The following is a 15,482-nucleotide window of genomic DNA, read 5'->3' as shown; positions in this document are numbered from 1 at the left end:
ATTGGAGTCTAAACGAAAGTCATAGTACTCGGAATTACCTATGCGTGCACATAAAGAATGCCGAAAACGGAGTTCGTATGCAAAAGTTATGGCCTTCCGAAGATGCAGCTGTCAGAAACCCTAATTTGACTGAACTCACGACGTGAACATTAAAAATTTCACGACGTGAGGAGTCAACAGACACTAATCGGAGCCATAAAACACGCGTTAAGGCTATGGGATGATTCATGGAAGTTCACGACATGAACCTATCATGTTCACGAAGTGAATGGCCCCAGAACACCCTATAAATAGCGATCAAAGCTCATTCAATCCTTACACCTTCTCCTTTCATTCTCTCTCGTTTCCGAAGGCCGCTTTTCCTTCACGAGCTTGACTACGACGAGCCTCTGATCGTTTAGATTCTATAATCATGCTACTAAGGTGAGTTTCACGGCCCCAATTTCTAATATTTTCGGTGGGAAACGCATGCTAAATATTGAATAAAAGTTAATATTATGTTTATATGATAGGATGTTCGTATCAACATATATAGTTATATTAATTGTGATATAGTTGTTTTTCCTCATATATACCTAAAGTATATATGATATTTTTAAAACATACAACTATCGTAAACTTGTTAGCATGTTATTATACTAATGTAGACCTTGAGTTATACTCGGGAGTTCTATATATATACTATGTGTGATATAGCCTCGATGCTATACTCGAGAGTTATATATATATATATATATATATATATATATATATATATATATATATATATATATATATATATATATATATATATATATATTGATTTTTAAGCATGTTATTATTGTTGGTTTTATGTCAAGATAAAACCTAGTTTTACTTCAAGTTATAGCTGTTATACTGCCAAAATGTTATGAAATATGGAGAAATGTTTAAAAGCATAGACTAGTAACTTAGGGTTTTAGAGACGTAAATGCTTTTGTTGTTAGAACTATAGAACGTCGTCAAAGTCTACCTGAGCTACTGTATTCATCATCTAAGATTGGGGATCTCAGTGAAAGTCCTCCGACCTGTATTCGTTAATCCCGTGTGAGCGAGGAAGTCGTGTATAATTAGTATACGGGTTGACCACCCCACTTGTGACTGTTAGCTACAATCAACCAAAAGCATGTGATGAAATATCCTTTTATTTGTTATTGTTCCGGCATCGATGAAACGTGCAGAAACTACCGCATGGTATGATCCTTGTGCTACCGCAAGGTGTGATCCTTGTACTACCGCAAGGTGTGATCCTTGTACTACCGCAATGTGTAATCCTTGTACTTCCGCAATGTGTGATCCTTGTAATAAAAATAGGAGGTATATGACTAAGTCATATAGTCGCAGCTACAGACTCACGGTAGCGCAACTTTAGAAGCATTATACTTTGTCGATATACAAGTATGAATGTTAATTATAAGTTTCCCAAAGACTTATACTCTAAGTATAAGAATCTAGTAGGTATATTACTTGTATATTAAGTCGACCACTATACCTATCCTACATACTCATATAGAATTGAAATAGATTTATACGTATCGGTTTTACTCGTATAGAATTGAAATAAGATTTATACGTAGCAAATTTATGTTGGAGGGTCAAAATGATACTTTCAAAACTATACTTTTGAACTTGGAAAATGTATTATTTTATGCAGTCAAAACCTGTGAACTCACCAAATTTATGTTGACGTATTTTAAATTGCATGTGTTTTCAGGAAGTTGATAACTATGATACAAGAAATCATGTTACACTGCCTGGTGTTTTCGTCGACGGCCGGGGTGTGACAGATTGGTATCAGAGCTATTAACTATAGTGAATTAGTACTTTCTTAGGAAAGCACGACTATAGTTTAGGGCTTACTCTGTTAGGTTTAGGTATATCCCTTAACCTACATATAGAAAGTATTATTAAATTATACTACTGAAGGACTACTTACAGGAGCGGTGATAAGGATAGACATGTCGATTTGGGTTGCTGGATTTCAGAACGGCTATATGCTAAAATGATCCTGCCCACCGACTGTCCTGACTGGCCGGTGCCTTATCAGCTAGACCTGAAGTAACAAACTATAATTAATAATACATGTGAATACAACAAACATAAAGATATAGATTTATGTATGAACTCAGTCCCGCGATGAGAGCACATGTATATAACTCAAAAATATGGAAAACCCAAACCCTCGATAAGAATTCAACGCAAGGTTTTAGGTCGAAATACTTAGTCGAGTTTTATTGTACATGGTACGAACCATAACAAAACGTAGACTGATCACCTATGTTTAATTTTGGTCAGACCAATGCACAACTAAACATGGATACGGTGGTTGATAGACTAAAACACCCGAAGATTCTAGAAGATTAAAGATAGTTCTTAGATCAGGATACCATCCACTCGGAGTACAAGAAGACGATTTTCTGAAGACAACATTTAGGACTCGGTATGGTCAATCTAAGTTCGTAGTTAAGTCTTTGGGTTGACCAACGCTCCAACAATGTTTATGGATCTCATGAATAGTGTTTCCAAAACTGTACTTGGATAAATACGTGATAGTGTTTATCGATGATATATTGATATATTCACGAGCCAAAGAAGAACACGGTCAACACTTGCAAATAATATTGGAACTACTAAGAAAATTTGTACGCCAAATGTGAATTTTGGATTAGAGAAGTACAATTTTTTAGCCATGTAGTTAGCAACAAAGGGATTCATGTCCAATCCTCCAAGATTCAAGCAATTAAGAATTGAAAGCACCAAAGACGCCAATAGAAGTGCATCAACTCTTAGGACTTTTTGGCTATTACTGTAAATTCATAGATAATTTCTCCAAAATAGCCAAGCCACTTACAACACTAACCCAAAGGGATATGAAGTTCAACTGGGAAGATAAACAAGAAGCAGCTTTTCAAAAACCAAATCAAATGTTGTGTAGTGCACAATCCTATCCCTCCCAGATGGGAAAGAAGATTTAGTCGTATACTGCGACACATCAAATCAAGGATTGGGATGTGTGTTGATGCAAAGAGGAAAAGTTATCGCCTACGCATCACGACAACATAAGGTGCATGAGAATAATTACACTACCCATAACCTTGAATTGGTAGCTATAGTTTTTGCACTAAGAAGTTGGAGACACACAATTGGCCAGAAAACATATAGGTGATACCTTATGTACTGAGCTAGAAATAATCCACAAGATAAACCCAAAAGATCGTGCAAATTAAGGATCGATTAAAGGTTGCACATGATCGTCAAAAGAGCTATGCGGATGAAAGACGTAAGCCTTTAGAATTCCAAGTTTTAGATAAAGTAATGTTGAAAGTCTCTCCTTGGAAAGCTGTAAATCGATTCAGTAAACGAAGCAAACTAAACCCACGGTATATAGGACCTTTTTCTATCAAGAATTGGTTCTGTCGCATACCAACTCAAGTTACCTCAAGAGCTAAGCAATATACACGATGTTTTTCACGTGTTAAATCTCAAAATATGTCTATCGGATAACACTCGTGTTGTACCTCTCGACGAGATACAAGTCAATACCAAACTCAACTTTGTATAAGAACCTGTCGAAATTATGGATCGATAAACCAAACGATTAAAACAAAGTCGTATTCCCATAGTGAAAGTTCGATGGAACTCTTTACGAGGAACTGCATATACTTGGGAATGTAAATATTAGATGAAACAAAAATACCCCCAACTATCTAACAAAACCCCATCCACAAAATAAATTTCGGGACAAAATTATTCTAACGGGGGGAGAATGTAACACCCGTCAAAATTAGGTCAAAAACAATCACATGTGATAATGCCAATCGTCTAATCTGATTTTGTTAAATCTAGTGATGTGATAAACTTACTGTGTAATTCATGTTAAAGTATGAACTTTCATGATACAACCCAAAGTATACGTTCATACGATTACAAAAATATAGAGAACATGTAAATCTGACTTCGCGTGAAGAAGTTATGATAAATTCTAACGCTATAATGCCTTATAGCAAGAGGGATTTAAAATAGAATTAGAATTAGCTTTTAGATTCTAAAAGAAAGTCGTAGTACTCGGATATACCTACGCGTGCATATAAAGAACGCCGAAAACAGAGTTCGTATGCAAAAGTTATGGCCTTCCGAAGATGCAGCTGTCAGAAACCCTAATTTGACTGAACTCACGACGTGAACATCACAAATTCACGATGTGAGGAGTCAACAAACACTAATCGGAGCTAGAAAACACGCGTTAAGGCTATGGGATGACTCATGGAAGTTCACGACGTGAACCTATCATGTTCACGTCGTGAATGGCCCCAGAACACCATATAAATAGCGGTCAAAGCTCATTCAATCCTTACACCTTCTCCTTTCATTCTCTCTCATTTCCGAAGGCCGGTTTTCCTTCCCGAGCTTGACTACGACGAGCCTCTGACCATTTAGATTCTATAATCACGCTACTAAGGTGAGTTTCACGGCCCCAATTTCTAATATTTTCAGGAGGAAACGCACGCTAAATATTGAATAAAAGTTAATATTATGTTTATATGATAGTATGTTCGTATCAACATATATAGTTATATTAACTGTGATATAGTTGTTTTTGCCTCATATATACCTAAAGTATATATATGATATTTATGAAATATACAACTATCGTAAACTTGTTAGCATATTATTATACTAATGTAGACCTTGAGTTATACTCGGGAGTTCTCTCTCTCTCTCTCTCTCTCTCTCTATATATATATATATATATATATATATATATATATATATATACTATGTGTGATATAGCCTTGATGCTATACTCGAGAGTTATATATATTGATTTCTAAGTATGTTATTCTTATTGGTTTTATGTCAAGATAAAACCTAGTTTTAGTTCAAGTTATAGCTGTTATACTACCTAAATGTTATGAAATTAGGATTAATGTTTAAAAGCATAGTCTAGTAACTTAGGGTTTTAGACACGAAAATGCTTTTGTTGTTAGAACTATAGAACGTCGTCGAATTCTACCAGAGCTATTGTATTCATCATCTAAGATTGGGGATCTTATTGAAAGTCCTCTGACCTGTATTCGTTAATCCCATGTGAGCGAGGAACTCGTGTATAATTAGTATACGGGTTGACCACCCCACTTGTGACTGTTAGCTACAGTCAACCAAAAGCGAGTGATGAAGTATCCTTTTATTTGTTATTGTGTCGGCGACGATGAAACGTGCAGAAACTACCGCAAGGTGTGATCCTTGTGCTACCGCAAGGTGTGATCCTTGTACTACCGCAAGGTGTAATCCTTGTACTACCACAAGGTGTGATCCTTGTACTACCGCAATGAGTAATCCTTGTACTACCGCAATGTGTGATCCTTGTAATAATAATAGGAGGTATATGACTAAGTCATACAGTCGCAGCTACAAACTCATGGTATCGCAACTTTAGAAGCATTATACTTTATCGATATACAAGTATGAATGTTAAGTATAAGTTTCCCAAAGACTTATACTCTAAGAATAAGAATCTAGTAGGTATATTACTTGTATATTAAGTAGACCACTATACCTATCCTACATACTCGTATAGAATTGAAATAGATTTATACGTATCGGTTTTACTGGTATATAATTAAAATGAGATTTAAACGTAGCAACTTAGTTTGTATGGAATTACAAACATTTATATTTTTAATATATAATACTTATAGGTATATACTTATTTGGTAAGTAAAATTTTATACCTAGGATATATATACTAAACGTTGGAGAGTCAAAATGATACTTTGAAAACTATACTTTTGAACATGGAAAATGTATTATTTTATGGAGTCAAAACCTGTGAACTCACCAACTTTATGTTGACGTATTTTAAATTGCATGTGTTTTCAGGAAGTTGATAACTATGATATGAGAAATGACGTTACACTACCCGGTTTTTCCGCCGACGGCCGGGGTGTGACACTAGGGAGCTTGGTGAGCACATAGGGTTTTTAGCCCACATTAAATAAGTTTATTAATTTCATCAATCAACAATAACCCGATTACCCGTTCCTGTTTTCCTCACTTTACATCCTAAACACCTATCATAAGGGACCTAGCCTAAGGATCATCGTCGAGATGGACACTACTGCTAAGGGGATTCCTCATCAATAAATATCCTAAGGCCACCATGTGGGGGATTGAGTACACTGGTGAACACATCGTTCACAAACACCTACATGTTGCGAGCCTGCTAGCGTTCCACTAGACTGTGTAGAAGAGTCCATGGTCGTCGTCCATACTCCGAAAGATGACAGAATCAACAAAATCAACATCGAGGCCTCTCGTTATTTTATCACACATCACCTATTACATCTACCCATGTTTTACCCCAACATTTTCGTAGATATAAAATACATATACAGTTTAGATCATTGAAAACATGTATAAAAACGTTCATCCAGCATAGATAGCAAGTATTTAAATAATATGCACACATAGCACGTAATTCGTAACACCCAAAATCAGAAAGGTCAAGAAAGGAAAGGAAAACCCTAAGTCAAAGGGGTTAACTCGTCAAGTCCAAGGAGGAACTCGACGAGTCGGAGCGTGATCCGTGTTGCGGCTTAAGTGACCGACTCGGCGAGTCGGGGAGACTGACTCAGCGAGTCTGGTCTGGGTTGGGAAAACCCTAGTTCCGGGACTTCTACCCTATTTAAGCATCTCATTCCTCTTCTATCAGCCTTATTTGTATCCCCCGTTGTCCAGAAGTTATCCCACAAAACCCTAGTGCTCTCTTTGAGTGTGTGAGCCAATATTGAAGGATTTTGAGTGTTCTTGAAGCCTAGAAGAAGAAGAAGGAGTTAAGGGTTCAAGAGGAAGGTTGTGGATCCAGAAGATTCACCTCTTTTGCTGCTCATTTTGGTAACCAAGTTTCCTCCTTGTCTTGTTATTGTTAGATCTCTTCATGTCCCTCTTTATGAGATTTTGGACCAAGCCCTAGCCCTAGAGTGTTTTAAGCCCATATCTCTTTGGTTTCACGTAAAGTTTGTAACTTTACGTGAGGAATAGGCTTGGGAAGAGTGGATGTACACTTTGGAGTCCCTGCATGGCTCGAAAAGCCACGGTATGGATTAAGAACTGAAGCGACTCGACGAGTCCTTCGACTGGACTCGGCGAGTAGTATGAAGATGGGGATGAACTCGACGAGTTGGATGAACAACTCGGCGAGTCATGTCGCAAAACCCCAAACCCTTCAAGTTAAAACTCGGATCAGTGAGTTGAGTGGGGACTCAGTGTGTTGGACAGTGTTGGACTTGCAAGTCGGTAGACTCGTCGAGTCAGGGGTTGACTCGGCGAGTCGAGTCGCGAATGAAAGGAATCTGATCGTATGAACTCGGCGAGTCAGTAGGCAGACTCGGCGAGTAGGGTTGACCTGGAAGGTTGACTTTGACTAGGACTTTGACTTTGACCAGAGTTGACTTAGTTTGGCTTCTAGGGTTCAGTTTGGAACTAATTATATGTTGATATTAGTAGCTTGTGGAGCTAGTGGAGCAGCGGCTCAGAGAGTTGTCGGTTAGCAGCCAAAGGATCATCCGCAAAGTTCAGCAGTGCGAGGTGAGTCTCCTCACTGTTTGTATGGGTCTAAGGCACCAATTCCGGCCCATTTAGTTTATGTATGCTAAGAAGACCCAGGGATTAGCCCTATGCATTATACATGAAAGACCAGGAGGCGGCTCCTGGCACACTGTATGTTATTATGTATGATAGGAAGACCTGGGGGTTAGCCCTAGGCATTATGCATGAAAGACCATGAGGCGGCTCCTGGCACACAGTATGTTATTATGTATGATAAGAAGACTCGGAGGTTAGCCCTAGGCAATATGTATGAAAGAACAGGAGGGGGCTCCTGGTGCACTGTATGCCATTGTGTATGAAAGACTAGGAGGTGGCTCCTGGCACACTATATGCGGAGTAGACTAGTAGAGTAGTATTTATAGTTGTGTTTGTGATACTTGCATGAAAGTCCAGGGGGTGGCCCTTGGCACCTGTCTGTAAGACCCAGGGAGTGGCCCCAGGCTTGACCAGGAAGACCATGTGCGGTCCGTGGCATAACCATAAGATTATGTTTGGCACATAGCACCTTAGTAAGACTATGTTTCGCACATAGCACCTTAGCAAGACTATGTTTGGCACATAGCACCTTACTTGATTATGGATATATTGGTTATGTGTGGCTCTTGGCTATGTATGGCATGTATGGATCAGTTGGGTAGTATGGTATGTAGTATCTGGGGAACTCACTAAGCTTCGTGCTTATGGCTTTCAGTTTTGGTTTTAGGTATTTTGTTTTCAAGGAAATGAGTCGGCTCGATCGCAGCGCATCACACTATGTTTTCCGCACACGAGATCTTTGGAATTACACTCTGATATGGTTTTATGATAATTTTTTTTTGATTACCGACACTTTGGTTTATCACGAGATATTATAATGAACATTTTTATACTGGTGGTTTTATGTAATAACTTATTTAAAAATGAAAATTTTGGCCTGAAATTTTGGGATGTTACAAGTTGGTATCAGAGCCCTGGTTTGAGGGATTCGAACACACCTTCGGGGGTGTCTGAACTCAAATCGAGGAATTAAAGGATTTCGAAAAAGAAAAGGTTTTCTAAAAGATTAAGTAAAGAGTTTTAAGAAAGAACGAAGTGTGTGATGTGCGCGACCAGCCGACCTTAAGTAAGTTTTCCCATGATAGACATACATGTTGTGATATGTTATGATATGATACGATTATGAAAACTGCATGCTAGAGTAGGGCTAAGGATCTAGGGAGGATGCCTTATGTGCCTATTATATTTGCTTGAGCTGCATGATAGTGTTCATTAGGCAGTAGTAGGATAGCCTGTTTAGGTTATGCATGAGTTTATGAGCTTATGTCGCATGCTAGTATAGATTCTTGATATGAGATTATGATTGTTGAGTATGTTATGTTTAGATTTTTCCCTTGTCCAAATGCTGCTTGCTTTGTGCATTGTGGGATTCTGAGTGATGGGAGTTAGCCATTAGGTGAATACGTCACGTCACATGTGATCAGGGTTGAATAATCTCAGAGTGCTGGATTTGGCCCTATTGCGCAGCTCTCGTCCGAGTCTAACCTTTGTAGGGATGAGTCTCTTACTTGAAGGATTATCCGAGCCTTGTTGCATGTGATTGTATTCAGGTAATGGCTGATTGGCATTACAAAGAGACCTTCAGCAGCTGAGGACTGGGTTGGGTGGAGTCAGAGGTTTCCTAGGGTAAGCCTAGGATAAGAGTAGTAGAGATCAACAGTGGTAAAAGGGATCTGGTGGAGTCAAGGCTGTCCTTGAGGAAGGCACGGATATATGTGGAGGGTAGTATGGGCCCGTACTACTGAAAGCAGAGGATCCATACCCGAATTGAGGAAGGCTAAGACAAGACCGAGGAACTTGTAATAGATCTGATCCCTTTAAAGATATCAGTATCACTAATAGTTGCTTGTATGTATTATAGAATGGTGGTACTACGGCAGAGGCCGGTAGTTGGCAGTTCAGGAGAGGGATCGGGTTCAGGTTCAGGCTCCGAACCAGTGGATGAGAGGCTATGCGAGTTCATCGCATCTGAGATCACTAGAGGCATCCCTGAGTCGACTCCCATCATCTTCAGGTCGATCAAGGAAGGGATAGTTGAGCTAATGGAAGATCACCTCAGATCGTTCAGGAGTGATATGGCGTCTGGCCAGTCAAGATCCCGCACACTGTCCTTTAAGGACTTCAGGGGCAGTGGTACACCATATTTTCATGGGGTGAAGAACCCCATTGCTGCAAGGAGATGGATCGCAGACATTGAGTCTGCGTAGCTGACGAGCTTCTGCCCAGAGGGTTCGAAGGTCTGCTTTGTGGCAGGATGTTTGAGAGATAGAGCAAGAGATTCGTGGGAGTCAGTTGGTGATTCCTTGGGAGCCTTAGCCATTGAGGCTATGACCTGGCCCGACTTTGTGACCAGGTTTAAGGAAGAGTTTGCACCGGCGATGGAGCTTCAGAAGTTGGCCAGAGAGTTCCTAGAAATGGACAGAAGACAGAGTCAGTGGTGGAGATTACTGCCAAGTTTCGAGAGAGGGCCTTATTGGTGCCTCAGTATGCAGGGGATGATGAGATGCAGAGGACCCGCAATCATGACATGTTGAGAGCGGATATTTGGGAGCATGTCAGCTTCTCGGCATGCCCGACCTTGGAATCTATGATTGCCAGGGCGTGGGAAAGGGAGATTGATTTGGAGCACATTACGAAGAGGAAGTCGGATCAGATGTATACTTTGGAGGGTCCCGATAAGAGAGACAAGACTTCAGATCAACGGATAACAGACCGGCAGGGCTGGAGTCAGTGCAGCACGCGCGGGAAATGACACGAGGGAGTTTGTCATTCCAGTGGTTCAGGCTGCTACAAGTGTGGCAGTGATGATCACGTTAGCAGGGACTGCCCACAAGGGGCGAGCCCATTATGTTTTCACTGCAATCAGCTGGGCCACAAGAAGGCCGACTGCCCAACGATGAGGGGAGAAGTGGGAAGTGCGTCTGCCCCGACAACTTTGAGGTTTACGGATGGGTGAGAGGGTAGGGCCTTGCATTGGCAGATGAGAGAGATCTGGATCACAGTTGGGAATGTTGCAGGTATGTATCTATGGATTTTTGGATTTCATGTGTATTAGGGTTGTTCTTACCCCGAACTCTGGTAATAGTATGTATGAGTTGTCTCTCTGCTTGTATTCGGATTGTACTTTCAGAATTGTCTTATGCCAATTGCATACCAGGAACTATTAGTAGCTAGTGTAGGGTCATCTCTCACTTCGGGTTCGAAGTATCCAATATTATCCCGATTATGACCAAAAGCAGTTCAGGAGCGTTGCATGGAGGACGATGGGCAGGGTACGGGGAGTAGCCTTCCACCATTATCAGGGTTTGGTGGCTCTGGTCTTGGTACTTGGGATAGCTTTGGGAAGCATCAATGGAAGTGGTCTATCACTGATGGAGTTGCTCTAATCATTAGTTATTCGGACCTTAAGGGCATGAGATGGAGCCCAGGGGATTATTAGTATTGGGATGCAGGAGGTGTTCATCTAGTATTCGGTAATCGTGCGGTAATTGGAATGGGCTAGTGGAGGATCGCTAATGACATCAAGGTGATGGTAGTTATCATGCATATTGTGAAAGGGAGGAAGGAAGGGAAATCCTCAGGCTTTTCGCGTGAAGTAAAGACTTAGCTGAAGATAAGTTTTGCTCTCCTATCGGGAAGGAAGACGGCCCAGGTGGCTGTGTGAATTAAGGTAAGTGTCAACTGGAAGTTTAGAAAACTTTCCAATTGTGAGATCGCATTCTCGGGTTGCCCGATAACCGATTGCAGAAGAATTGGTTATGAGTTTCAGATTGGACATGCGTACAACTTGGTGGTACTAGATTGTGCTGATATGCTCGACTACGGGTTAGTCGTAGCATCCACTGGCAGCCAGTCGGTGTGGAAAAGTGTTGTCAGACTACTGGATGACCATAGCATTCACCAATGGTCAGATAGTAAGAGGAGTGTGGTAAGACTGCAGTGTGCCCCGTAGCATTCGTTTAGTAAGACTGCGGTGTGGCCTATAGTATTGGTATAGTAAGACTGCGGTGTGGCTCGTAGCACTAGTTTAGTAAGACTACGGTGTATTTACGTAGCACTAGCTTAGTAAGACTGGGGTGTGGCCCATAGCACTAGTATAGCAAGACTATGTGGGTGGCCGGTAGCATTCCCTAGTTGGCAGAGCGAGTATAGTGAGACTACGAGGTGGCCCATAACATTCCTCGGTTCGTATTCGCTGGTGCAAATATATCAGGTGTGTGATTCATTGGCTGGGTTTCTCAGATAGTTAAGTTCAGGGCAGGGTAACCGCTCGGATGTTAGTGGGGGAGATGGTGGGTCATTAAAGACCAGGAGTGGCGTAAGACTGCGGGTAGCCGTAGCTTTCATTGGTAGCTTGGTTCGCCGAGAGTGAGCGAGGGGCCCGTATTTCCGAGGTAGCATTGGGGAAATCGGTATTCTGGGTAATGGTAGATCAGTCGGGATTGGGGTGGCCTTGGTTCATCCGGTAGGCGGTTAAGAGTCAACAGGACTTCAGGAAGGAATGAGGGTAAGGATTCGGTGTGAAAAGTTGTGAACTGATCGGATGATGCTAAGCTGCTCATCGCGGGATCAAATGATCTCAGAGTAAAGGATTTGGCTCGGTGGCGCCGTTCTCGTCTGAGCCTTAAGCATAGTAGAGAGGGATCTGCTACCCGAAGGATTGTCTGAATTCTCACGATATGGTGGAGCCTTCAGTATTGGGTTTATTTTGTGAGTATTGGTATGATGGCCGACACTGAGAGTGGCCGGAATTGCGGTTTCAACAAAAGATCGGTCCTCGGAGGAAATTTTGAAGGTTGTTGCTTGTGGAAAATACCTTAGAAGGGTAAACCCCTTGCGAATCAAGGGTAAGTGTAACAGAAGTATCAGTATCTTTACAGGTTGGATAAAGGTGTTGTAATCAAGGGTAGTAAGGAAACGGGTTATTCTGAAGATGACATCTTCAAGTTTTGGATCAGATGGAAGGATGGTGTACCTAGCGGTTAAAAGGTGACCAAATGGTAAGGTAGTTGACCATAGCGCACTTCGAGGATGAAGTTTAGTTTAAGTGGGGGAGAGTTGTAACACCCGAAATCAGAAAGGTCAAGAAAGGAAAGGAAAACCCTAAGTCAAAGGGGTTAAATCGTCCAGTCCAAGGAGGAACCCGACGAGTCGGAGCGTGATCCATGTCGCAGCTTAAGTGACCAACTCGGCAAGTCGGGGAGACTGACTCTGTGAGTCTGGTCTGGGTTGGGAAAACCCTAGTTCCGGGACTTGTACCCTATTTAAGCATCTCATTCCTCTTCTATCAGAGTCATTTGTATCCCCCATTGTCCAGATGTTATCCCACGAAACCCTAGTACTATCTTTGAGTGTGTGATCCAATATTGAAGAATTTTGAGTGTTCTTGAAGCCTAGAAGGAGAAGAAGGAGTTGAGGGTTCAAGAGGAAGGTTGTGGATCCAGAAGAATCATCTCTTTTGCTGCTTATTTTGGTAACCAAGTTCCTCCTTGTCTTGTTATTGTTAGATCTCTTCATGTCCCTCTTTATGAGATTTTGGACCAAGTATGATGCATTTCGGGATTTGGACATCCTCAAGATGGATCCCTTCAGCTGTAGGTGTGTCTTGGCCTAGAGACCCATAAAGTATCATTTTTTGGTGTATTGGTAAAGCAACTTTTCCCCAAGCCCTAGCCCTAGAGTGTTTTATTCCCATATCTCTTTGGTTTCACGTAAAGTTTGCAACTTTACATGAAGAGTAGGCTTGGGAAGAGTGGATCTACAGTTTGGAGCCCCAACATGGCTCGAAAATCCATTATATGGATTAAGAACTGAAGACACTCGGCGAGTCCTTCGAGTTGAATCAGCGAGTAGTATGAAGATGGGGATGAACTCGACGAGTTGCATGAACGACTCGGCGAATCTGTTGAAGATGGCCTTGGACTCGGTGAGTTTGTTCTTGGAATAGGCTTGGGAAGAGTGGATCTACAGTTTTTTCTTGGCATAGGCTTGGGAATAGGCTCGGAAATCCACTGTATGGATTAAGAACTGAAGAGACTCGGCGAGTCCTTCGAGTGGACTCGGCGAGTAGTATGAAGATGGGGACGAACTCGACGAGTTGCATGAACAACTCGGCGAATCAGTTGAAGATGGCCTTGGACTCGGCGAGTTTGTTCTTGGACTCGACGAGTCAGGTCGTGAACCCCAAACCCATCGAGTTAAGACTCGGATCTGTGAGTTGAGTGGGGACTCAGTGAGTTGGACAATGCTGGACTCGCAAATCGGTAGATTCGACGAGTCAGGGGCTGACTTGCCGAGTCGAGTCGCGAATGAAAGGATTCTGAGCATATGAACTCAGCGAGTAGGGTTGACCTGGAAGGTTAACTCTGACCAGGACTTTGACTTTGACCAGAGTTGACTTAGTTTGGCTTCTAGGGTTCAGTTTGGAACTAATTATATGTTGATAGCTGGTGGAGCTAATGGAGCAGCGGCTAAGAGAGTTTTCGGTCAGCAGCCAGAGGATCATCAGCAAAGTTCAGCAGTGCGAGGTGAGTCTCCTCACTGTTTGTATGGGTCTAAGGCACCAATGCTGACCCATTAAGTTTATATATGCTAAGAAGACCCAGGGATTAGCCCTATGCATTATACATGAAAGACCAGGAGGCGACTCCTGGCACACTATATGTTATTATGTATGATAGGAAGACCTGGGGGTTAGCCCTAGGCATTATGCATGAAAGACCATGAGGCGGCTCCTGGCACACAGTATGTTATTATGTATGATTAGAAGACTCGGGGGTTAGCCCTAGGCAATATGTATGAAAGAACAGGAGGGGGCTCCTGGTGCACTGTTTGCCATTGTGTATGAAAGACTTGGAGGTGGCTCCTGGCACACTATATGCGGAGTAGCCTAGTAGAGTAGTATCTATAGTTGTCTTTGTGATACTTGCATGAAAGACCAGGGGGTGGCCCTTGGCACCTATCTGTAAGACCCAGGGAATGGCCCCAGGCTTGACCAGGAAGACCACGTGCGGCCCGTGGCATAACCACAAGACTATGTTTGGCACATAGCACCTTAGTAAGTCTATGTTTTTCACATATCACCTTAGCAAGACTATGTTTGACACATAGCACCTTACTTGATTATGGATATGTTGGTTATGGGTGGCTCTTGGCTATGTATGGCATGTATGGATCAGTTGGGTTATATGGTACGTAGTATATGGGGAACTCACTAAGCTTCGTGCTTATGACTTTCAATTTTGGTTTCAGGTATTTTGTTTTCAAGGAAAGGAGTTGGCTCAATCGCAGCGCATCACACTCTGTTTTCCGCACACGAGATCTTTGGGATTACACTATGATATGGTTTTATGATAATAATATGTTTTGATTACCGACACTTTGGTTTGTCACGAGATATTAAAATGAACGTATTTAAAAATGAAATTTTACACTCTGATGGTTTTATGTAATAACTTATTTAAAATTGGCCTGAAATTTTGGGATGTTACGTAATTTATATAAAATACTTCATATCTATGTGTAAGCTGAAAGTAACTATGCACTCAACTGAGAAGGTGGTGAACGACGCTTGGACAACACTTCGTTACTCTTAACACAATTTTCCTTCGACAAAACCTAGTATCATTACCACTAGGGTTTAGTCTAACGATAATCGCGACAAATTAATAGTCTGACCATTATTACTATTATATAAGCGTTAAATAACACTCAATATAACTTACAATAATAGCCTAAGTAATTATTTTAAGGACCTAATAACATTACTATAATTATTTGAAAGCTATATTAAAAATTGCATAAGTGTTGCTCACTTACAG

The sequence above is a fragment of the Lactuca sativa genome, chromosome 5 (genome assembly GCF_002870075.4).
Source record: "Lactuca sativa cultivar Salinas chromosome 5, Lsat_Salinas_v11, whole genome shotgun sequence".
NCBI classification, from domain to species: domain Eukaryota; kingdom Viridiplantae; phylum Streptophyta; class Magnoliopsida; order Asterales; family Asteraceae; genus Lactuca; species Lactuca sativa.
Note: the sequence above shows the minus strand (reverse complement) of the source record.